The sequence below is a fragment of the Capricornis sumatraensis genome, chromosome 3 (genome assembly GCF_032405125.1).
Source record: "Capricornis sumatraensis isolate serow.1 chromosome 3, serow.2, whole genome shotgun sequence".
Lineage (NCBI taxonomy): Eukaryota > Metazoa > Chordata > Mammalia > Artiodactyla > Bovidae > Capricornis > Capricornis sumatraensis.
In genome coordinates, this window is record NC_091071.1 from 150,178,290 (window position 1) to 150,204,680 (window position 26,391).

The window sequence follows — 26,391 nt, forward strand, 5'->3', positions numbered from 1 at the left end:
AAACTTCAGTCAGGATGATCAGAGCAAAAAGGCAAGGTTTAAGAGTGTGACAAGCCTGGATGAATGACAAACCCACTTCAGCCATGTACTAGTGATTACTTAACTACACAGCTTCCACAGCTAGGAAAGGGAATAACAATGTCTTCTGCACAAGGATGTTGCGAGTGTTAAAAGTCTCTCCAAACAATGCTCAACAGCAGAGAGAAGTAATGACAGCATTTATTCAGGGCCTGCTGTGTGTTACACTACTAACCAATTCTCTTCTTTGCCTTTTTATGGTCAAAATAACACTCTGAAGCTTACTGTTCCCAGGTCACTGAAGTTATGTTTCAGAGAGATTATTTAACTTGCCCAATCACAGTTAAGTGGCGGATCTTGGATTTAAATGTAAACAGACATGACTTCAAAGTCTGCTCTTTCTCCAGCTGTTGCCTTTCCTAGTGCATCCTGCTGCTCCCGTCTACCCACCAAATGCTCTTCTTACCATAACTGAGTCCTAAGGAAACACCTTGAATCTTTTGCTTTGACGATGACATGGCCTCTCACTCACATTCTAAAGACCAGTTATGTTCTGCCTTCCCCAGAAAGTGAGGAATAAAACCAAGAGGATGAAATTTAATGGCAATAAATATAAATTTTTGTTCACACCAAAAATTATGTAGAAAGGTTTTAGAGCAGCTGGGCTCAGGCTGGTCATGGGAAGGGACTGTAATGGGGAGATGAGCAGCCCCTAAGTCTTCATCTTTGGCTCACCACAGGGAGTCTAGCATTTGATTTTACTACCTAAAGATGAGCAGCAAGGTGAAGCTCCTTGAAGAGCAAATGTCTTAGGGCCATTGAGAGCTCTAGACAGGTGATTTCAATCCCCTTCCTGCTGTAAGAAAGCTACTGACAAAGAAGAGGGCATCTGAGAGGGTGTGGTCAGGATGATGAGAGCAAATCCATTCATCTATTTAAGAAATGCTTATTGATCTATTTCCACATGAGATATTGTTCTATAAGCTGAGGATATAGCCAAATCTCTGCCATCTCAGAGACTCTAAATATCCTTGCTTATCATTCAGGCTTCCAACAGCTTCCCAAGTGTGTATCTTGGTCTACAAGGCCCTTTGATTCTTTCTTTGACATTATCTCATACCATTTCTCTCTCTCTCTCTCTCTCTCTCTCTGTCTCTGCAAGTGTTCCTAGAACATTGCCCTTGCTTTACCTTGATTACACCAACACCCCAGGGCTTTTGCTCATATGAAGTTGCCTCAAATACCCTCCAATTTTAAGACTGTGTTATTACAATACATTCTAAGATTCTTAAATATTTGCTGCCTGCAATTCCTCTATATTTTTTAAAAATTTTTTCCACCTTCTTTGAATCAATTTTTATTAGTGTTTCTATCTTGGTTTAAAAATTCCTAAATGGCAAGGATTATGATTAACAAGAATTATTTGAGTGAATTTTATATTTACTTTAAGGGAATAATAATTTTATGACTTCTTTCTTGTCATCACTGTAGCCATGGTGATAGTGCCTGGGACATCATGGGACTCAGTAAATCATTATGAGATGATGATGCAATATTGGAAATTATAAGAACAAAATGTAAAAGATGATGACTCCTGCATTTTGACATTTTCTTTTGCTTTTTTTGTGCTGATTTCTTCACATCATAACTTATCTATCTCCCTTTAATCTTAAATTAATTATTTGAGAGTAAATAAACTGTGCCAATTTCTTGTCATTGGCTAATAGCTCTAACCACACTGGTCAGAATAAAACACTGCCTTGTTGTTTTATTCAAGCAAATAAAACAATGGCTGTCCCAGCAGCATACACTCCTCCATATGGGTTCTGCCTTTGAATTTTATGGTCCCAGTGATGCTCTGGTTCCTAGAGAGGTCATCTCCTATCTGGTGGCTTTATTCCAGCTTATGGATATTTTATTAAAAGCTGCATCCGGTAGGCCTTCCAAAATATCCAGCAAAAATTTCTTCCGCTAAAGGTAAGGAAATGAATAACAGGATTCAAGTCTCAGAGGGGTTATTACACGCAGAGTAGAGGCCAGCTGTTCTCCATCTTTTCAGAGGACGTTTCAAGGAAGAAAAAAAAAAGCCCCTGAAATCACAGTGGGCAAGATATAAGCAGCACAGGTAGAAAGGCATGCTTAAGATAAAGGATTATAAAGTCATGGGAAAAGGAAAGTTGAAGGTTTTCTTTCTCTGGAGAATTTGAAATTGAAGGAGGCTGTCCACTGGTCTGGGTTGATTTGGCCATAGGTCACTGGGGAACAGAATGTGTACTAGAATGTGTGATCTAAATCTCTCAAAGTGACTTTGGATGCTGGAGGATTTTCATCCAAACTTAAGAATCACTTTGCACATGAAGATGAACTTCATCTTTTTTATAATAAATTATTCATGAAGAGGAGTCAAGGATAGACAGAGGGTGACACTCACTCAGTGGTTATGGCAATTTGGAGTATAACATTTAAAAGCTGATTTTCTCATACTAATTATACCTATAAACAAATGATGAAAGGCTTGAAAGAAAAGCCTTAGACTTCTGCTAAAATTTCATTTTCCAAATATTAAATATATTTTATAGCTGTCATTATAAATAGTCAAATAGCTTAGCAACCTAAATGCACAAAGAAAGGGAGCTTTTAAGGAATAATCCTTTTAGTCAAATTTGTAGCAACAGCAGACAGATCCACATGATGTGGGAAAACAAATATTGGTCTTAGACTCAAACGATCCATGTTGACTCTTCAGCACTAGCAAGTCACTTCACTTTTCTGAGCCTAAATTTTTTTGTATCAAACAAATTTCTTATCCTCTCTGTCTGTTTCTTCCCCTATAACTGCAAAATCTTGAAGTTGCTATTAATATCTCCCCCTACATGTGTTACAAGGATTAGATGCAATAGCATAGTCAATGTCCTGATACATAGTAAGTTTTCAATATCAATATCCTTTTCCAAAGGAAACAGTCAAAAAAATCCATTTTTCTTCCTTCCTAGCTGTGTAAAACTACCCAGTTTCTTAGTATTTCTTCCATCACTGACTTATACAAAAGGTAAAATAAACTGACTCTTAGTTTCACCTCCAAACAAAGCTTAAACTAAATAGATTGTGCAAGCTCCCACTGTGAATAAGGCCCATGCCCTACTTCTTGATAGCATCATCTGGGGAGATGGTGCAAAATCTCAGAAAGGAGAGCTTTGTGTGCGCCAAAAGGACTTAGTGCATGTGCACCAAGCGTCCAGCCTCCACAAACACCCCCGTGTTCTCCGTGTGGCACATATAAGCAGGCCCACTGGCCTTGAAGAAACACAGTGAAGGGACAATCAGCAGCCCGAACCAGAATGGATCATCGTCCATAACCAAAAGGGCTTTCTTAAAGTCCTAGTGCTTATAAGACCCTGGAAACCTGGGGTCTGAGAAGATCCAAAATGTCATATTTGGTTTCCCAACAACCTGAAGAGTTGTACTTACAATAATTTAAAGAAAATAAATGCAGTGTTTCTTGCACACCTGAGTTGGAGGGCTAAGGGTCATGTGTGTACATGAATAACATACCCAGGAGCACGTTGGTCAGCCCTACAGACAAAAGGCCTAGGAGTTTCCTGAGGTGATGTGAAGAGGTAAAGTTATGTCTCTAAGTCTGGGAAGGCTACAGGGAGACAGAATTCTGAGACCTCTGGACAAAGAGGGAAGAATCCAGAAAAGAACAGAGGGAATGGTGCATAAAAGAAGTTTCAGGCAGAAGAAACCAGTCAAGGGAAACTGAGCTAGTCTCCATATGTTTGACCTCTTTGAATGAAGCCATGAAACAGTCACTTATAAGAAGATCTTAACCAAAGCCTGACACTTTATCTCTCAACAGTTCAGTTCAGTTCAGTCGCTCAGTCGTGTCCGACTCTTTGCAACCCCATGAATTGCAGCACGCCAGGCCTCCCTGTCCATCACCATCTCCTGGAGTTCACTCAGACTCACGTCCATCGAGTCCGAGATGCCATCCAGCCATCTCATCCTGGGTCGTCCCCTGCTCCTCCTGCCCCCAATCCCTCCCAGCATCAGAGTCTTTTCCAATGAGTCAACTCTTCGCATGAGGTGTCCAAAGTACTGGAGCTTCAGTTTTAGCATCATTCCTTCCAAAGAAATCCCAGGGCTGATCTCCTTCAGAATGGACTGGTTGGATCTCCTTGCAGTCCAAGGGACTCTCAAGAGTCTTCTCCAACACCACAGTTCAAAAGCATCAATTCTTCAGCACTCAGCTTTCTTCTCAGTCCAACTCTCACATCCATACATGACCACAGGAAAAACCATAGCCTTGACTAGACGGACCTTAGTTGGCAAAATAATGTCTCTGCTTTTGAATATGCTATCTAGGTTGGTCATAACTTTCCTCCCAAGGAGTAAGCTTCTTTAATTTCATGGCTGTAATCACCAGCTGCAGTGATTTTGGAGCCCCAAAAAATAAAGTCTGAGACTGTTTCCACTGTTTCCCCATCTATTTCCCATGAAGTGATGGGACCGGATGCCATGATCTTCGTTTTCTGAGTGTTGAGCTTTAAGCCAACTTTTTCACTCTCCTCTTTCAGTTTCATCAAGAGGCTTTTTAGTTCCTCTTCACTTTCTGCCATAAGGGTGGTGTCATCTGCATATCTGAGGTTATTGAGATTTCTCCTGGCAATCTTGATTCCAGCTTGTGCTTCATCCAGCACAGCATTTCTCATGATGTACTCTGCATAGAAGTTAAATTAGCAGGGTGACAATATACAGCCTTGACGCACTCCTTTTCCTATTTGGAACCAGTCTGTTGTTCCATGTCCAGTTCTAACTGTTGCTTCCTGACCTGCATATAGGTTTCTCAAGAGGCAGGTCAGGTGGTCTGGTATTCCCATCTCTTTCAGAATTTTCCACAGTTGATTGTGATCCACACAGTCAAAGGCTTTGGCATAGTCAATAAAGCAGAAATAGATGTTTTTCTGGAACTCTCTTGCTTTTCTCATGATCAAGCAGATGTTGGCAATTTGATCTCTGGTTCCTCTGCCTTTTCTAAAACCAGCTTGAACATCAGGGAGTTCATGGTTCACGTATTGCTGAAGCCTGGCTTGGAGAATTTTGAGCATTACTTTACTAGCATGTGAGATGAGTGCAATCGTGCGGTAGTTTGAGCATTCTTTGGCATTGCCTTTCTTTGCGACTGGAATGATAACTGACCTTTTCCAGTCCTGTGGCCACTGCTGAGTTTTCCAAATTTGCAGTCTTTGCCTTTCCCCACTATTCATGGCCTTCACTTTGTGTGTTATACTGTCTTCATTCCTGCTGTCCAGGATCAGTGCATTTGATAATGTAATTCACATTAAAGTGTTAAATGTCAGTGATATTTGAAAAATCAAGAAATGGATAAAGAAATCCACCTTGTAATGACATTAGAATATCAGAAATAAATGTGGTAACATTGGACCCCAGACAGAATCATCTATTCAACGTAGGAGCCTTACCTCCTCCTAGACCACTGTTTATCAACCCAATTAGTTTCTCTCCTTTATAATAGCTTAGAATATTTGTTAAAATGCAGATTCGTGTTTCCTACCCTAGATATACAGAATAAAAATCTTTAAGGTGGAAGTCCAGAAATCAAAATCTTGAACAAGCTTTCCAAGTAATCCTTATGAACAATAAACTCAGAGGTTCTCTACCTGCCTCTCTTTTCTCACCCTCAGCACTTTGACCATATCTCTATGCAGCACGTCTCACTGCATGATATTTGATTCCCCATCCGTGTCATCCACGTGACACATGTGAACTTCATTCTGGACTAGACAGCAAGACAGGGATAAGGTGGAAGGATTAGAGGGTCTCGAGAAGGTGATATCAAAGAATCAGTATGAGGAAATCAAAACCGAAAAAGATACATGTACCCCAATGTTCATTGCATCACTGTTTATTACAGCTAGGACATGGAAGCAACCTAGATGTCCGTCAACAGATGAGTGGATAAAGAAGCTCTGGTACCTATAAACAACATATGAGCCATTAAAAGGAATGCATTTGGCATCACCGACTCAATCGACATGAATTTGAGTAAACTCTGGGAGTTGGCGATGGACAAGGAGGCCTGGTGTGCTGCAGTCCATGGGGTAGCAAAGAGTCAGACAAAACTGAGCAACTGAACTGAACTAAACTAAGTCAGTTTTAATGAGGTGGATGAGCCTACAGCCTATCATACAGATTGAAGTAAGTCAGAAAGAGAAAAGCACTATTCTTGATGTACACTATTATGAATGTTGAAAAGGCAAAAAGATAGGACACTGAAAGAAGAACTTCCCAGGTCAGTAGGTGCCCAATATGCTACTGAGCATAGTAGCATAGTAGCATCTCATATGCTACTGAGATCAGTGGAGAAATCACTCCAGAAAGAACGAAGAGATGAAGCCAAAGCAAAAACAATACCCAGTTGTGGTTGGAACTGGTGATAGAAGCAAGGTCCGATGCTGTAAAGAGTAATATTGCATAGGAACCTGGAATGTTAGCTCCATGAATCAAGGCAAATTGTAAGTGGTCAAACAGGAGATGGCAAGAGTAAACGTCAACATTCTAGGAATCAGCGAACTAAGATGGACTGGAATGGGTGAATTTAACTCAGATGACCACAGTAGTAGATACTACTACTGTGGGCAGGAATCCCTTAGAAGAAATGGAGTAGCCATCATGGTCAACAAAAGAGTCCGAAATGCAGTACTTGGATGCAATCTCAAAAGCGACAGAATGATCTCTGTTCATTGCCAAGGCAAACCATTCAATATCACAGTAACCCAAGCCTATGCCCCAACCAGTAATGATGAAGAAGCTGAAGTTGAATGGTTCTATGAAGACTTACAAAACCTTTTAGAACTAACACCCAAAAAAAGATGTCTTTTTCATTATAGGGGACTGGAATGTAAAAGTAGGAAATCAAGAAACATCCGGATGGAGTAAAAGGCAAATTTGGCCTTGGAGTACAGAATGAAGCAGGGCAAAAGCTAATAGAGTTCTGCCAAGAGAACACACTTGTCATAGCAAGCACCCTCTTCCAGCAACACAAGAGAAGACTCTACACATGGACATCACCAGATGGTCAACACTGAAATCAGACTGATTGTATTCTTTGCAGCCAAAGATGGAGAAGCTCTATATAGTCAGCAAAAACAAGACCAGGAGCTGACTGTGGCTCAGATCATGAACTCCTTATTGCCAAATTCAGACTGAAGTTGAAGAAAGTGGGGAAAACCACTAGACCATTCAGGTATGACCTAAATCAAATCCCTTATGACTATACAGTGAAACTGAGAAATAGACTTAAGGAACTAGGTCTGATAGACAAAGTGCCTGATGAACTATGGATGGAGGTTCATGACATTGTACAGGAGATAAGAATCAAGACCATCCCCAAGAAAAATAAACGCAAAAAGCAAACTGGTTGTCTGAGGAGGCCTTACAAACAGCTGTGAAAAGGGAAGTGGAAAGCAAAGGAGAAAAGTAAAGATATACTCATTTGAATGCAGAGTTCCAAAGAATAGCAAGAAGAGATAAGAGAGCTTTCCTCAGTGATCAATGCAAAGAAATAGAGGAAAACAACAGAATGGGAAAGACTAGAGATCTCTTCAAGAAAATTAGAGATACCAAGGGAACATTTCATGCAAAGATGGGTTCAATAAAGGACAGAAATGGTGTGGACCTAACAGAAGCAGAAGATATTAAGAAGAGGTGGCAAGAATACACGGAAGAACTGTACAAAAAAGATCTTCACGACCCAGATAGTCACGAAGGTGTGATCACTCACCTAGAGCTAGACATCCTGGAACGTGAAGTCAAGTGGGCCTTAGGAAATAGCACTACAAATAAAGCTAGTGGAGGTGACAGAATTCCACTTGAACTATTTCAAATCCTGAAAGATGATGCTGTGAAAGTGCTGCACTCCATATGTCAGCAAATTTGGAGAACTCAGCAATGGACACAGGACTGGAAAAGGTCAGTTTTCATTCCAGTTCCAAAGAAAGGCAATGCCAAAGAATGCTCAAACTACCACACAATTGCACTCATCTCACACACTAGCAAAGTAATGCTCAAAATTCTCCAAGCCAAGCTCCAGCAATACGTGAACCATGAACTCCCTGATGTTCAAGCTGGTTTTAGAAAAGGCCGAGGAACCAGAGATCAAATTGCCAACATCTGCTGGATCATGGAAAAAGCAAGAGAGTTCCAGAAAAACATCTATTTCTGCTTTATTGACTATGCCAAAGCCTTTGACTGTGTGGATCACAATCAACTGTGAAAAATTCTGAGAGAGTTGGGAATACAAGACCACTTGACCTGCCTTTTGAGAAACCTATATGCAGGTCAGGAAGCAACAGTTAGAACTGGACATGGAACAACAGACTGGTTCCAAATAGGAAAAGGAGTGCGTCAAGGCTGTATATTGTCACCCTGCTAATTTAACTTCTATGCAGAGTACATCATGAGAAATGCTGTGCTGGATGAAGCACAAGCTGGAATCAAGATTGCCAGGAGAAATCTCAATAACCTCAGATATACAGATGACATCACCCTTAGGGCCAAAAGTGAAGAGGAACTAAATAGCCTCTTGATAAAAGTGAAAGAGGAGAGTGAAAAAGTTGGCTTAAAGCTCAACACTCAGAAAACGAAGATCATGGCATCCAGTCCCATCACTTCATGGGAAATAAATGGGGAAACATGTCAGACTTTATTTTTGGGGGGCTGCAAAATCACTGCAGCTGGTGATTGCAGCCATGAAATTAAAAGACGCTTACTCCTTGGAAGGAAAGTTATGACCAACCTAGATAGCATTTTAAAAAGTGGAGATATTACTTTGTGAACAAAGGTCCATCTAGTCAAGGCTATGGTTTTTCTAGTAGTCATGTATGGATGTGAGAGTTGGACTATAAAGAAAGCTGAGCACAGGAGAATTGATGCTTTTGAACTGTGGTGTTGGAGAAGACTCTTGAGAGTCCCTTGGACTGCAAGGTGATCCAACAAGTCCATCCTAAAGGAAATCAGTTCTGGGTGTTCATTGGAAGGATTGATGTTGAAGCTGAAACTGCCATATTTTGGCCACCTGATGCGAAGAACTGACTCATTGGAAAAGACCCTGATGTTGGGAAAGATTGAAGGCAGAGAAGTTGGACAACAGAGGGTGAGATGGTTAGATGGCATCACTAACTCAATGGACATGAGTTTGGATAAACTCCGGGAGTTGGTGATGGACAGGGAGGCCTGGCATGCTGTGGTTCATGGGGTCGCAAAGAGTTGGACGTAATTGAGCGACTGAACTGAACTGAACTGAACACTACCATATGTAAAATAAATAGCCAATGGGAACTTGTTGTATGACTCAGGGAACTCAAAATGAGTATAACAAGTCAGAGGGGTGGGATGGTGTGGGAGGTGGGAATTTAAGAGGGAGGAGACTTATGTATACCTACGGCTGATTCATGTTGATGTATGGCAGAAACCCACATAATATTGTAAAGGAATTATCCTTCAATTGAAAATAAATAATTTTTTAGAAAAGAAAGAAAAAATGGGAAAAAGCATCTGTAGTAATTCATAGGATGTTTGTGAGAATTTAACGAGTTTAACATACAATTGCCCAACACAAGTGTTAGCTCTCTTCCCCCTTCATTCCTTTACATTTTGTGTAAATACACTAGAACATCAATTCTTTTCCATCTTGTTTATTTTTGCCATCCTGGAACTTTGAGTAGAGACTGACATGTAATTGGTGCATGACTGAGTGAATGAATGAGTTTGTGTTGTAGCCTTACGGCCACATTACTGTATGCTCAGATGCTCAGTCATATCTGACTCTTTGCAATCCCATGGACTATAGTCCACCAGGTTCCTCTGCATGTGGAATTCTCTTGGCAAGAATACTGGAGTAAGGTGCCATTTCCTCCTCAGAGAATCTCCTTAACCCAAGAATTGAACCCATGTCTCTTATATCTCCTCATTGGAAGGCAGATGTTTTACCACTAATGCCACCCCAAAGATGCTAGCTGTCATGGAAATGGTTTCTGAAGGAATAAATGAATGAACTAGGATTATCTGTGCAGGATATGTGCTTCTTTCTGCCTTGTCAATGCCCCTGAAAAAGTTTAAATAAATGCATGTGTACATAGAAATGTGTATATATGTTTTAAACACCCATAACGGTTGCTTTAATGGGTCACTCATCAGTTCTAACTACCTCTCTGATGTGAGTCAAAGGAAACTAAGAAATGTGGACACGAAGCTCACATATAAGCTAAAATTTATGAGCCACAAGAGATCAGAATAAAAATTTGAACCTTACTTGAGATACAGCAAGCTGGTTGGGAGAGATCCAAAGGATATAACTGTTCAGGTAAATGACTCGGAAATTCTGTTCCACCATAACCAGTTCCGCAGTTTACCCAAGATCAACGGAATGGAACAGGAGAGCTCTGGAGCCTGTGGCAGGTGGCTCCCCCAGGAATAGAAGAGGACTTATTTCTTTCCTGTTTGAGTCCATTTGTTATCATTTATAGAAAAGGCAACTGGTCAAGAGAGGATGCTGAACACAGTGAAAAACCCAATATATACATGTATATGAAAAAAGAGATTATGCCTACATAAATTTAGACTGGAAATAGCCCATGCAGCAGGGGAATGGAAGGCTGAAGTTGCAGAACTGTGAAGAACCAGGGAGGAAATGGAAGGGGTTTTGGGCAGGCTCTGAGTCAGGAGGTAATGCTTCCATGGAATGAATGGAATCATTCAGAAGCCCAGATTGCCCTGCCTGGTCTTCTCTTGCTTCACAAATACACAATTGCTAAAGATGCCCAGTGAGGTCTAGTTGATGCCAAAAGCTGTTCAGTTCAGACAGACTAGAAAAAAGTTCAATCAACTCAATAAAGAATCTCAGTCAAATCTCAGCTATTGTACAAAACATTGCTCAGAGAAATTAAAGAGAACCTAAACAAATGGAGCTATATACCTTGTTCGTGAGTCAGAAGCTTGAATATTGTTAAGATACCAATTCTCTCCCAAATTAGGCAATAGATTTAGTGCATTCCAAGTCAAAATCCTAGCAGACTGTTTTGTAGAAATTGGCAAATTTATTCTAAAATTCATATAGAAATGAAAAAATAAAGAAAAAGGAAACAAGCTTGGAGATCTAACACTTCCTGACTTCAAGACTTAATATAAACCCAAAATAATCAATACAGTGTACAAATTGCCTAGACACATTGACCAATGAAACATAAGTCAACCATACATACATGAACAACTGATTTTTGACAAGACGCAAAATCAATTTGGTAGAGAAAATGCAACATTTTCAAAAAATTTAAGCAATTGGATATTCATATGCCAAAAAGGGGGCTTCAATTAATATCATATTTCATATGAAAAAACCAAATAACAAAGCTTTTAGAGGAAAATTTATTTTAAAATTTTGTGACAAAGACTTCTTAGATACAACACTGAAAGTGTGATTTTTATAAAAGAAAGTATTGATATATTAACTTCATTGAAATTTAAAACTTCTGTATTTTGAAAGACACTGTTAAGAGAAGGCAAAGATAAGTCATAAACTGGGAGAAAATATTTTCAAGTCATATATCTGGCAAAGAAATCACATATCTGGCTATGTTGAGAACTCTCAAACTCATTAATAAGAGACAAATTTTAAATAGGCAAAAGATTTGAGAAACACTTCACTGATGAAACTATGCAGAAGGCAAATAGGTGATTGAACCAAAGACCAACATCATTGGTCTTTAGGGAATGAGAATTAAAACCATGAGATACTATTCACACTCATTAGAATGGTTAAAATTAAAGACTAACCATGTAAGTGTTGGTAAAAATGTGGAGCAACTGGAACACTTATACACTGCTAGTGGAAATGTAAAATGGTACAATCATTTTGGAAAGAAGCTTAGCAGTTTCTTAGGAAATTAAATATGTGATTCAGTCATTCTATTCTTAGATATTCACCAAAGATAAATTAAAGCATATATCTATAAAGACATATATAATACCATATTGACACAAACATTCATAACAATTTTATTTGTAATAACCAAAAATTGGAAACAACCCAGACATCAATCAACTGATAGAAGATAAACAGATGAAGCTATATCCATACAATGAACTACTACACAGCAATAAAAAGGAAGAAACTATGATATACATATCATCATGAATGAATTTCCCCCCAAAAAAAAAATGTTAAGAAAAGAAGCCAGACACAAAGAGTTCATACTGCAAGGTTTCACCTATATAAAATTCTAAAAAGTGAAAACTTGTCTATAGTGACAGAAAGCAGCCCAGCTGCTTGAAGATGAGGTGACAGTAACAGGCAAGGGGTAAACGTACAGATATTGATTATCTTGATTCTAATGATACTTTCTATCACCAGTCACATCCACAGCTGGGTATTGTTTTTGCTTTGGCTCCATCCCTTCATTCTTTCTGGAGTTATTTCTCCACTGGTCTCCAGTAGCATATTGGGCACCTACTGACCTGGGGAGTTCCTCTTTTGGTATCCTATCATTTGCCTTTTCATAATGTTCATGGGGTTCTCAAGGCAAGAATACTGAAGTGGTTTGCCATTCCCTTCTCCAGTGGACCACATTCTGTCAGACCTCTCCACCATGACCCGCCCATCTTGGGTTGCCCCGCAGGCATGGCTTGGTTTCGTTGAGTTAGAAAAGGCTGTGGTCCTAGTGTGATTAGATTGACTAGTTTTCTGTGAGTATGGTTTCAGTGTGTCTGCCCTCTGATACCCTCTTGCAACACCAACCATCTTACTTGGGTTTCTCTTACCTTGTGCATGGGGTATCTCTTCACGGCCACTCCTGCAAAGCACAGCCGCTGCTCTTTACCTTGGACGAGGGGTATCTCCTTACCACCACCGTTCCTGACCTTCAACGTGGGATATGACCTAAATCAAATCCCTTATGGTTATACAGTGGAAGTGAGAAATAGATTTAAGGGCCTAGATATGATAGATAGAGTGCCTGATGAACTATGGAATGAGGTTCGTGACATTGTACAGGAGACGGGGATCAAGACCATCCCCATGGAAAAGAAATGCAAAAAAGCAAAATGGCTGTCTGAGGAGGCCTTATGAATAGCTGTGAAAAGAAGAGAGGTGAAAAGCAAAGGAGAAAAGGAAAGATATAAGCATCTGAATGCAGAGTTCCAAAGAATCGCAAGAAGAAATAAGAAAGCCTTCTTCAGTGATCAGTGCAAAGAAATAGAGGAAAAGAACAGAATGGGAAAGACTAGAGATCTCTTCAAGAAAATTAGAGATACCAAGGGAACATTTCATGCAAAGATGAGCTCGATAAAGGACAGAAATGGTATGGACCTAACAGAAACAGAAGATATTAAGAAGAGGTGGAAAGAATACATGGAAGAACTGTACAAAAAAGATCTTCACGACCCAGATAATCATGATGATGTGATCACTAATCTAGAGCCAGACATCTTGGAATGTGAAGTCAAGTGGGCCTTAGAAAGCATCACTACCAACAAAGCTAGTGGAGGTGATGGAATTCCAGTTGAGCTGTTTCAAATCCTGAAAGATGATGCTGTGAAAGTGCTGCACTCAATATGCCAGCACATTTGGAAAACTCAGCAGTGGCCACAGGACTGGAAAAGGTCAGTTTTCGTTCCAATCCCAAAGAAAGGAAATGCCAAAGAATGCTCAAACTACTGCACAATTGCACTCATCTCACACAGTAAAGTAATGCTCAAAATTCTCCAAGCCAGGCTTCAGCAATACGTGAACCGTGAACTCCCTGATGTTCAAGCTGGTTTTAGAAAAGGCAGAGGAACCAGAGATCAAATTGCCAACATCCGCTGGATCATGGAAAAAGCAAGAGAGTTCCAGAAAAACACCTATTTCTGCTTTATTGACTATGCCAAAGCCTTTGACTGTGTGGATCACAATCAACTGTGGAAAATTCTGAAAGAGATGGGAATACCAGGCCACCTAACCTGCCTCTTGAGAAATCTGTATGCAGGTCAGGAAGCAACAGTTAGAACTGGACATGGAACAACAGACTGGTTCCAAATAGGAAAAGGAGTACGTCAAGGCTGTATATTGTCACCCTGCTTATTTAACTTCTATGCAGAGTACATCATGAGAAATGCTGGGCTGGAAGAAACACAAGCTGGAATCAAGTTTGCCGGGAGAAATCTCAATAACCTCAGATATGCAGATGACACCACCCTTATGGCAGAAAGTGAAGAGGAACTATAAAGCCTCTTGATGAAACTGACAGAGGAGAGCAAAACAAGTTGGCTTAAAGCTCAACATTCAGAAAACAAATATCATGGCATCTTGTCCCATCACTTCATGGGAAATAGATGGGGAAACAGTGGAAACAGTCTCAGACTTTATTTTTTTGGGCTCCAAAATCACTGCAGATGGTGACTGCAGCCATGAAATTAAGGACGTTTACTCCTTGGAAGAAAAGTTATGAGCAACCTAGATAGTATATTCAAAAGCAGAGACATTACTTAGCCAACTAAACTCCGTCTAGTCAAGGCTATGGTTTTCCCTGTGGTCATGTATGGATGTGAGAGTTGGACTGTGAAGAAGGCTGAGTGCCGAAGAATTGATGCTTTTGAACTGTGGTGTTGGAAAAGACTCCTGAGAGTCCCTTGGACTGCAAGGAGATCCAACCAGTCCATTCTGAAGGAGATCAGCCCTGGGATTTCTTTGGAAGGAATGATGCTAAAGCTGAAGCTCCAGTACTTTGGACACCTCATGTGAAAAGTTGACTCATTGGAAAAGACTCTGATGCTGGGAGGGATTGGGGGCAGGAGGAGAAGGGGACGACCGAGGATGAGATGGCTGGATGGCATCACGGACTCAATGGACGTGAGTCTGAGTGAACTCCAGGAGATGGTGATGGACAGGGAGGCCTGGCGTGCTGCGATTCATGGGTCGCACAGAGTCAGACACGACTGAGCAACAGAACTGAACTGAACTGAATGATACTTTCATGGGCATACACATGTCCAAACTTGTCAATTTGTGATTTTAAACATGCAAAAGAATATACAAAATAATCACCATGCCAATTTTCATATAGCTAAGGAATGAAAAAATTATTATTCATAGTTGTAGGTGAAATAGCACTCCCGTACACTCTAACCATATTAAGATAGCAAAGAGATCTAGAATTTCTCATATATTCTGCCTCCTACTTTAGATTGCCTTTTTTTTTTGCAGGCAGAGGTCATATCTGCTCTTCCATTTATATATCCCAGATTGCTGTTGGTCCCTGTCCAGCCCAAAGAAGGTAGCAGTGCTCAGGGCTCCACCAGTACCTGCCCTAATGTTAAATATCTATAGTAACATGGAAAGGACTAAAGGCATCAAGTGCTAAAATATGTTCCCTCAGGCATTATGGATTATTCCAGAGGCAAGATGCTTCTAAGATGGCACACCAACTTCTGGCTGTCGACTGTAAGGCTGTAAGAGGATTAACACTCTCCAGGAAGTATGACCCTAAGAATATACTGGAAAACAGTTGCTGGAACATGTACTTGGACCTTGCCATGATAAGAGATCAACAAATTCCAGCCAACACACCACAGCATCTGCTGTTGGATAAACTTAGCACGACAGTGGCAGTGCTTAGTCATGTTGGTATTCTGGCCTGTGGAAACATCCTAGGAATCTGGGCAGAGTTGTCGGTAGATTTAAACCCTGGTGAACTGGAATGTGAGAGGAATGAAGGGGCCCACACCCGCTTATGATCTGCAGCCAGGAAGCCTTCCCAATTTACAATGACCTCTACCTCTCTGAACTCAAAGCATTCTTCATCTATCCACTATTCCACTGGTTGGATAATATATCAGTCATTGCCTGGTGCCCAACATTGTTGTCTAATGTGATAACTCGGCTCCTACAGTGAAATTCAAACTTTCTAATTCATCTGTCATGAAATAAATATCCAGTAAATTCCTACAATAGCAAGGCACTTTGTCATATACTGGGGTTACCAGGATGACAAAGATAAGCACTACCCCTCAAGCAGGTAAATTTCAAGAGGAGATGAATATTCAAGAGCATCATACAGTAAGTGATCTGATCACAGTTGTGGCAAGAGTGAAGAAGGAATTCATAGGGCCTGGACTCCGTCTTAGGCCTGTTCGTGCTGATCATGCTCAGCCACCTTTCCAACGGACTCTGAACTCTGTGTTTCAGTTCAGTTCAGTTCAGTTCAGTTCAGTCGCTCAGTCGTGTCTGACTCTTTGCAACCCCATGAATCGCAGCACACCAGGCCTCCCTGTCTGCCTATGAAAACAACAACAGAAGGATAAGACCCCCTCCAGACAGGGGAACCTTGAAGATCATATCTAGGTTACTCATCGCCTAAGAGAAAACACGCTAATCACCCCTTCCTCCAGACAGGCCATAAATTTTTCTGTATCTATCGGAGTGTAACCTCGGGTTTATTGATTATTGGCTAATTGTTTGACTGTTTGAGCACATGAGCACATAGCACATGAATGATGGGGTTATTGGGATTGTATTTTCCTTGGTTTATGTAAGTCTCAAGGAATTTGGGGTGGTGGGTTCGGACACGTACACATGGGATATAAAAGATTTTCACAAATGCTTGTTGGGGTCCTTGGCTAAGAGGAGACTCTGCCTTGGGCCCGCCGGTGTAATAAACTGCACCCCACTATCTGCATTGTCTTTCTGAGTGAGTTTGTTTCCCAGAATGCGTGGCTACAACAAGAGCAAAAATTGGAGCTGGCAAAGACAGCAGATAGGGAGGTAGCTGAAGGTTCTGAAGGACCAGGGAAAGCCCTCTAGAGAAAAGGACATCAACGCTGAGATCTTAGGGATGAATAAGAGTTATTTGAGGAAATCAGCACACAACTGGCTTCCTGTGTCCTCAGGCAACAGGTGTCTCTCTCTCAGCCCTGCCATTTTCAGCTTGCCTAGAAGGAATGCAGATCACTCTGCAAAGCAGTACCCAGATGGAGATGTTATTTCTTAAGGAGAAAAAAGGGAGAGACAAGGCATGTGTCATTCCCAGAGAGGAGATGAATCATGACCTCTCTGATTACTTGGAAGTCTCCGGTTTCTGCCCCCACCCCAGCTCCCCACCCTTTCCAAGAAAAAGGTTCCAGTAGTCCTTTTTGGATGCCTCAGAAAGGATAAAAAAAAAAAAAAAAAGTCATCCCTTTATCCCAAGAACGTTTCTCAGCATTTGTTCCTTTCAGGCATCAGGCAGACAAGGTTATTTCATCACTGTTCATCCTCCCAGACAGTTAAAGCATCCAGAACCCAAATTTGTGGTATCTCACATCAGAAATGTGACTTGGTTTTGAAACCTAAGCTCCAGACCTCCTACCTTAGTGATCAAGGCAAAGCCTTCCTACTTGAGGTCCTGGATGTCTCCCATTGTCTCCCACTTCAGGGTCCACAGGATTGGGATACAGATAGAGACCAAAAAAGACCAAGGTGAAAGTTTGAGCAAAAAGCAGTGACTAGGGAGAAATTCCTGAAAACAAGGGAAAAAGAGAAGCCATGTGGTGTCATGGAAAGAGAATTGATTGCTGAGTAAGGCGGTGTGCGAGGGTTTTGTAGCAGCTGCTACATCTGCAGCATCTGCTGTCTGAAAGACAGTAGACAAGACTCTTTCCCCTCTTGTCTCAGACTCTTCTGTGACATGAGAGTATCTGGATTAACCTCTAAAGTAACTCAGCTAATAACATTCTGCTATACCTATTTCCCTGTGAGCTGGAGAAACTAAAAGGGAAGAGAATGAGGCAAAAGGAGAGAGCGCATAGGAGGGCAGGTGGAGCTTCAGAATAAGAAGACAGGAACAAGAGAAATGATTGACTTCCCTGGTGGCTCAGCGGTAAAGAATCCACCTGCCCATGCAGGAGACGTGGGTTCAATCCCTGGGTCAGGAAGATCCCCTGGAGAAGGAAGTAGCAACCCACGCCAGTATTCTTACCTGGGAAATCCCATGGACAGAGAAGCCTGGCTGGCTACAGTCCATGGGGTAGCAAAGAGTTGGACACAATTTAACGACTCATCAGTAACAACCAGAGAAATAAAGTTGATGGATGCCTCGAAAAAAAACACCTGGAAAAGACAGGCCAGAAAGACCATCCAAAGAAGAAAATATTTTGGAATCAGAGAAGTAGATTGTGTCAATTGTACTTACAACTAAATACAACTTTGAAGTTGCAATTGCTAAGGTAACTAAATGCTGGCAAAAGAAGAGAGAGTAGAAAGAGAAGACAGAGCTGCTTTCCTGTCTTTCCATCTGTTCAGGGTCCCAAAATCCTGCTCCTCTTCAAGGAAGGCAGAGACACTCAACTAGCATGGGAAAATATCTGTCCAAGTCTCGTGGCTCACTAAGAAGACAAGTTTTGATCTATAAATGTTAAGTACTATGATTTGAGTGGGGAGGCATGAGCCTGACCTGAGATTTCTGAACCAGTGACTAGAAAGAGCTTGCATTTCATGTAAACTTAGAATGACAAAGCAGGGTGGAATCGTGGGTGTGGTGGGGAGAAGGAGAGGGAGAGAGAGAATGAACATAAATTATTTCTGGAGGTAATAGTTGACTACCTTGGGAATGTTGTGACTCAGAGGGCAGCAAGAATGAAGAGATACATGCTCCCAAGGATACAGAGTGGCTCTACCAGTGGCCCTAGACTGGCCCATCAGTGTCTCCTGCTCCAGCCAAGGTCTGGCAGGACTGGCTATGACTTGCTACTGGAGGGAGGCTTGGTGGGATTTATGAAATGAGGTAGTGGGAGAGATAAGCTCTGTTCTTGGCAAACCAAAGCTATAAATGTACAAAACTTTATCTCTGGCAAGAATGTTGTAAGAAAAAGAAAGACAGGAAATGTCTATAGCAGAACCCCAGCCACTGGTTAAAGAGACGGATCTCTCTGGAGCTACATCAAAGGCCCAGTTCTGTCTGCTCCCTGTGGCCTCCATGAGTCCTGCCCTAGGAGTTCAGCAGTTTCTTGGAGCCAAGGAGGGAAGAAAGCACATCCACTGTAAATGCTCTCCTTGTCAAGACAGGGGTGACCTGGGGCTGCAGGGAAAGTGCAGTCTCCCGCTCCCTAGCCTCCTTTCCAGGACACTTCTTCACCATCCAGATGAAGTGCATCCATGGAGCTGAAGCCTGATGGAGTTCATAATATGAGCATTGAACTGGAGGTCAGGAAGCTAAACCTATAGTCTGCAACAAGTAAAGAGTTACTGAGTCTGGAGAAGGTCGCTTTCTTCCCTAAGTTCATTTCTTTATAAAATGAGCAGGTCGAAGATCAATTGATAGCGCTCTTTGTGATCCCCTCCAGTGACTACAGAAAGGCAGGATCAGCTTCTAAATTTCAGGAAAAAATAAAAAAGAAATCTCCTTTTCAAGGGAATTTCATTCAGAATGAGAGGCAAATCCCACCCCTTCTATAAGTTACCTCTAACTGACCGCATTGATGAATGAGACCAGCTGGGATCAAAAGGAAACAGAAACTAGATTCCTTAGGGCTGATTGAGGAGTTTTGTCTCACCCTTGATGCCATCTTCTTAGAGTCTATAAAAAGAATCAATCTGTCTTTAATTTCCTAGAGGATTCATCCCAGACATTTTGTTCTTCCTTTCTCTCTCATCCTTGGGAACACTTCATCGTAAATAAAGTACCTAAAGCCAAGGCTGCAAGAACCTACAGAGAAACTTGTGTAAGTTAGGAAAGGCCACACAGCAGAAGTTACGTAGAGGCCAAACCATGCCCAACAGGATAGGGAGAGTTGTACCGAGTGGATTTCATCCTTCACTTGACTTGCTTGACTTGGTGCTCCCACACAACCTGGTGCAACCTGCACAAACTATAGGTGAAGTGCAAGGCTGGCCTTACAGAAATAGCTCAAATTCTGCAGGTGTCACAGGTTCCCCAGGAACCAGAATCAGAACCAAAGATCTGCATTCAAGGTTGTAATCTCAGGGTCAACAACTGTGGAGGAGGAAAGGAAGCAGTATTGGGCAGAAGGAGAAGCTGAAGGGTGATGGAATTGTAACAAAGGCCTCAGCCCACTCTCTCGGGAGTTCTGCAGTAGGCATGTACATTAGTCACACTGTCATGTAGAGCTATTCTTTGCAACCCCAGGGACTGTAGCCTGTCAGGCTTCTCTGTTCATGGAATTCTCCAGGCAAGAATACTAGGTTGCCATTTCCTACTCCAGGAGATCTTCCTGACCCAGGGATCGAACCTGGGTCTCCTGCATTGCAGGCAGATTCTTTATCATCTGAACCTCCAGGGAAGCCCATGCAGTAGGCATGGCCCTTCTGAATTGCCTGGAACTTGGGCAAGTTGGCTGGACCTCTATGGATTAGTCATAGATATAGGCTGTCATTGGAGAGGGGATATGACCTTGGGGGGAAAAAAAAAAAAACCTAAAATGCAAGGGAAAGTCTTGAGATGGACTCAGTGGTAAGCGGTCAGCCAACAGCACTGGCAGCCTCTAGGGGAACACAAGCTTCAGTTGGGGTGGTTGTGGATGGCACAGGACACAATCCACTATCTTATGTTAAATACTTCATAGTTTAACAAGAATGTGCTGTGCCAGAGAGCTTTTATTTGCCCCTCCAGATCCACTCTCTCCCTTTCTCCTTGATACTCTCTGCCCAGGGAGGCTGACCTGTGTAGATCACATCTACATGTAATCACCCATGCCCCCCAACGCCCCCTTGGGTTCAGCCAATAGAGCCCTGGCAGAAGATGAAAGGGAGGGAGGGGAATGAAGTCATGGTATGGGGGTGTTTTCCTGGCTTTTTCTCTACAAGGTCCACTTGAATTGGACACCTTGTTCAATTGAAGATCAGTGGCTCTTCTCCAAAACTCTCACAAAGAACACTGATTTTCTCCTTCCAGGTTCTGCCAGCTACTCTCACCCCTCACCCTTCCACCTTGGAGCTATGTCAGGCCTTCCTCACCCCCCACTCCTCCATGGTCCTGATGCTTGGACAGCTCTATCTGTGTGATTTCTCTAAATTCTGCCCATACTTTTTGTAAAGAGTCTTTTCTTTGGTAAATCCTCCTCCAATTATCCTAAGTTGAGTGTATTTCCTCAAATTACTCTTTTTTTTTTAGTTGAAAAAATTTTTAACTTATTTATTTTAATTGGAGGCTAATTACTTTAAAATATTGTGGTGGTTTTTGCCATACATTCACATGAATCAGCCATGGGTATACATGTGTTCCCCATCCTGAACCCACTCCCTCTTCCCTCCCCATCCCATCCCTCAGGGTCATCCCAGTGCACCAGCCCTGAGCTTCCTGTCTTATGCATCAAACCTGGACTGGTGATATATTTCACATATGATAATCCTCAAACTATTCTAATTTGGTTTCTCCTAGATCCCTAACTGATATGTTCAGACAGACATACACATTATCTCACCTCTTCCTCTCTACCATCCTGTGAATCAAGTATCCTTATCCACACTGTGGAGACAAGAAATAAGAGAGTGAGAAGAGTTCCATGACTCACCCAAGCTCCCAGATAGTAAGATGGCCCTTGTCTTTGGATTCAGAGCCACTGTCCACAACACTCTAACACCCTAGCGCATCCTTCAGAGTTTTCTCTTTGCCCAAGGCAGCTCAGGAAAGGACCAGAGAAGGAGGGATAGTGGTGGTATTCAAGACCACAAAACTGGCTAAAATGTAGCATGAGGATGAAAGGGGGTAGAAATGGGTGACACAGCAGAGTGTGTCTTCAGCCCTAGGACTGAGGAAAAAGGACAGGAGAGCATCCACTCTATCAAGTCTTCTGGAAAACTTAAGTTTCTTCTCTAAATTACCTTTTCAAATAGAAAATTAAGCTATTTTGGAACCAGATCTGCCCCCATCAGCTGCTTGACCCTGGTCAGGTCTGTGGTTTCTTCATTTGCATGAAGAAAGATGGATTAACTACAGAATGCCCAGCTCCCTTCCATTCTGGGTTTCTATGAGCTCCTTGTTCTCTTTGCTTCTCTTATCCCAGAAACAGACATAGGTCACGTGGATGAACCCTCATTCTGACAATTGTCAGTCTCATCCTTGGGAAAAAGGGGAAGGAGCTCAGAGGGTGCCACACACAAAGACTCACTTGTTAGCTCTAAAAGTCTCTTCCAAAGGTCTTGCCCAGACCCTTGCTTTTAACCAGGAAAGCAGGGCAGCCCAAATGAGAAATGAAGATACCATTTCATTTTGCTTTGCTCCCTAAGTCCCTGTGTATGGCAGATTTTTAAGCTCTCATTCCCTTTTAGGGTGGTGTTTCTGTTTTCCCGATCAAAAGCAGATGGATCCTTCCTTTACAAAATATCTTTTGTCCTATTTTCCCTTACAATGCCCTACATGCTCCACAAATCGTCTAGCCCAGAAACCAGCTAAGAACAAGTTCCATCTGCTGCTGCCACTGCTGTAAGGAGCTTTCATTTACTGAAGCATCAATCACAAGGCAAGAAGAAAATGCTTGTTGCTCCCTTTTCATGCTCCTGTTCCTAGGTTTTGGGGTAGGAATTAGGGATCTTGAATTTTAGTACTAGTCCAACCACTAACTCTGAGCAAGTCACTGCCTTTCTCTAGACCTCATTTCAAAACCCACTCAAGTGAGTAAATGGATATCATTATTCTTTCTAGTTCTAACTTCCCACGAACAGGTAAGAATGATAGGCTCTGGGTAGACTGATTTGGGCGGATGGCATCTTAACTTAGATTCCCCCAGAAAATAAGATCTGAGGAGAGACTTATATGTTAATGGTTTACTGGAAGGTGTAATCCCAAGTTAGCAAAAGTGAGGGGACAGAGACTTGAGACAAGGAAGAATAAATGAAAAGCAAAAGTGATATATCATTATCTTAGTCCATTAAGGCTGCTATAAGAAAACACCACAGGCTGGGTAGCTTATAAATAACAGAAATTTATTTCTCGCACTTCTGAAAGTTGGAAGTCCAAGATCAAGGTGCCAGCATGGTCACCCTCTGAAGAGGCCCTGTTAGTGGTTCATTGCCAGTGCACTCTCACTGTGCTCTCACAGGGTAGCAGGGGCGAGGGATTTCTCTGGGGCCTCTTTATAAGCCACTGATCCCATTGACTAATGACTTCAGCATTTCTGAAGCCCCCACCGAAAAGGGGCTTCATCTTTGAAGGTTAGGATTTCAACGTATGAATTAGTGGGAGGGGACACATTTAGACCATAGCAAGCCACAGCAACCTAGGCATCCCAGGTTGGTGCTAGTGGTAAAGAACCCAGCTGCCAATGCAGGAAACATAAGAGATGCTGTAGGTTCCATCCCTGGGTTGGGAAGACCCCCCTGAAGGAGGGCATAGCAACTCACTCCAGTATTCTTGCCTGGAGAATCCCATGGACAGAAGAGCCTGGCAGGCTACAGTCCATAGAGCCATAAAGAGTCGGACATGACCAAAGCAACTAATATGCTTGCAAGCCACAGCAACATGTAGCCACAGTTCTACATGCTTCAGAGAAGCCCAAAGGATCATTTATCACACTGGACATCTCTACACATATTGTACAGAAGAAAATTAGAGCCTTAGAGAGAACAAAAAAACAAACAGGGATTTATCTGCAAACACCTTACTCTTTTTTCCCACTGGACAAAGCTCACCCCCTGGGGGATTATCTTGATTGCTCTTCAGGGTTGCATCATCTGAACCCTTCAAGAATCACTGTGGAAGCCAGATCCTTCAACTTGAAGTTGCTGCACCTAACCTGGATGGTGTGGGAAGCCAGGGATTTCAGGATTCAGTTGATCTGCCTCCTGCCATGGAATTGCACAGGGCCACCTGGAGCCTGTTGCCCTGGCAGAGGCAGGCAGCTAAGTGTTTGGGAGATCACAAAGCTGAGGAATACTGAGGTGGCACAGAAGCCATGCCTGGCACTGATGGGAGAAATGGGTAGGATGGAAGGTGTATCGGGAGAAAGCCCAACCATCTTCATTCAATAAATGTCTTCCAAGAAACTTGTATCAGTTCAGTTCAGTTCCTCAGTCATGTCTGACTCTTTGTGACTCCATGAACTGCAGCACACCATGCCTCCCTATCCATCACCAACTCCCAGAGTTTACTCAAATTCATGTCCATTGAGTCAGTGATGCCATCCAACTATCTCATCCTCTGTTATCCCCTTCTCCTCTCACCTTCAATCTTTCACAGCATCAGGGTCTTTTCAATAAGGTTCTTCCCATCAGGTGGCCAAATTATTGGAGTTTCAGCTTCAGCATCAGTCCTTCCAATGAATATTCAGGACTGATCTCCATTTAGGATGGACTGGTTGGATCTCCTTGCAATCCAAGGGACTCTCAAGAGTCTTCTCCAACACTACAGTTCAAAAGCATCAATTCTTCAGTGCTCAGCTTTCTTTATAGTCCAACTCTCATAGCCATACCTACAAGAAACTTGTATAGAGAGGTGGAAAAACCTTCCATCAGGGGACACACCCTACTGGACAGATAGACTTAGAAACAGGCTTACATGGAAGTAGTAGACCATCACAATGCTTACACTTACCGCCCCCACTGTACTTACTGAAAAATAAAACCTAGACTTGGATGTATGTGACAGAACACAGACCTAAAATCCCCGCCTGTTCATTGTCAACTCAATGCTTAATTTACTTCCCCCTCCAAAAAGTGCAGAAGGGGCTTAGGGTGGGCTATGTTCTGAAACAAGAGTAGATTTTAAAGGTTCAGAGGCATCAGGTCCCAGCTGAGTCACATTGCTCAACTCTACACAAATTCACCTGCAGAACAGAAAGAAAGACATATTGGGGACTGGGTTGGGGGTGGAGGTGGTGCAGAGAGAGGCTGTCAGAGAACTCTTTGTGAAGACATCCTATTTATTAAAAGGAGCCAAGAGAGATCAGTTTAATTGAAGTTAAAGATATTTTAAGGAAGGTAAGAGCCTAACTGGAAGTTCAGCCAAGAGGGTTTTGTTCTGCCTTTGAAAATGAGAAGAGTTGAACAGGATCTGTATGGATGAACTGATAAAAAGTTCTTTGAAGTGGACAGGGATCTTTTTTATAACTTCTGAATAACTTAGCTTGGGGTGAGGGAATAAAGCTCTCATTTACAAGTGTGGAAGATGGTGAGTTGTCCCCCTCCAATTGGATTTCTTCTGGCTTGGCCATGAAGAGAGAAAGATTGGCCTAGTGTCCTTGTCGAGCTGAGAGAAGATAAATCTAGCTGTCCTTTGCACAAGATAGCAGAGATGAAAGGCCCAGGGAAAAGCCCTAGAAAGCTAGCTAACAGATATTAGAAAGAAGCACAGAGCATAAAATCATAGCCCCCCACATACGACCCCAAATTCACAACCCATCCACCCCACATGATGGATCATGGATTAATCCTTAAAAAGAAGAAACCAATAGCAATATCAAGAAACAATAGTAATAAAAATTATTGTTGTGAATTATTTGCTATGCTGTGCATGCCATATTCATTTGTCCCTCTTAACAACCTAGGAGGTAGGTATTATTTTTACTTCCATTCCATATTTGAGAAAGTTGAGGCTTCTCTATGTATGAGCAAGTTTAAGCAATTTGTTCAAATTTAGTGCATCCCAGGCCAGAACGTAGATAAATAATACTGGTAGGTAAATGTCAAGGTAACATGAGGTTACCTTTGGTTACATATGTCATGGAGTAAAACTCCACTCGTGTGTTATCAGGACTCAGTTCTCTTGGCTAAACAGCTGACCACCTTGGTCTAATCTTCAACTCATGAAATAGTTCAGAATTCTAGCCATGGGAGCACTTTGCCAAAGATGGAAAATTCTGCTTTCCCAAGATTTCTGTGTCCTGTTTGTCCTGCATTGGAAGAAAAAGAGGAAGCTTGGGGAAAGGAACCGTTGTGATTAACATGTCCTGGGGTTATAAACTAACCAAAATGTTGCTGGCAACCACTTTTCATTCCCATTAAGGATGGAACTAGAGACTGGGGACCCAAATTACAGTAGGATTTAACTTAACCTGAAATTGAAATACTTTTACAAGATCATAGGCTCTGTAACTCTCAAACCTGACCCATGTTCCTATAAAAACAGTAAAATTTTAATATCTGAAGCTACACAATGGGAAAGGCAAAGAAGTCAGGAGACTTTGGGGGTTTAATCTCAGTTCCACCAAAACTCATCTAATCATGTTTCAAAGTGACTGTATCTTCTTTCTGGACCTCAATTTTCCCATCTGTAAAATGGGAGAATTTGTCAAAACTATGGTTTTTCCAGTAGTTATGCATAGATGTGAGAGTTGACCATAAAGAAGGCTGAGTGCTGAAGGATTGATGCTTTCCAAGTGTAGTGCTGAAGA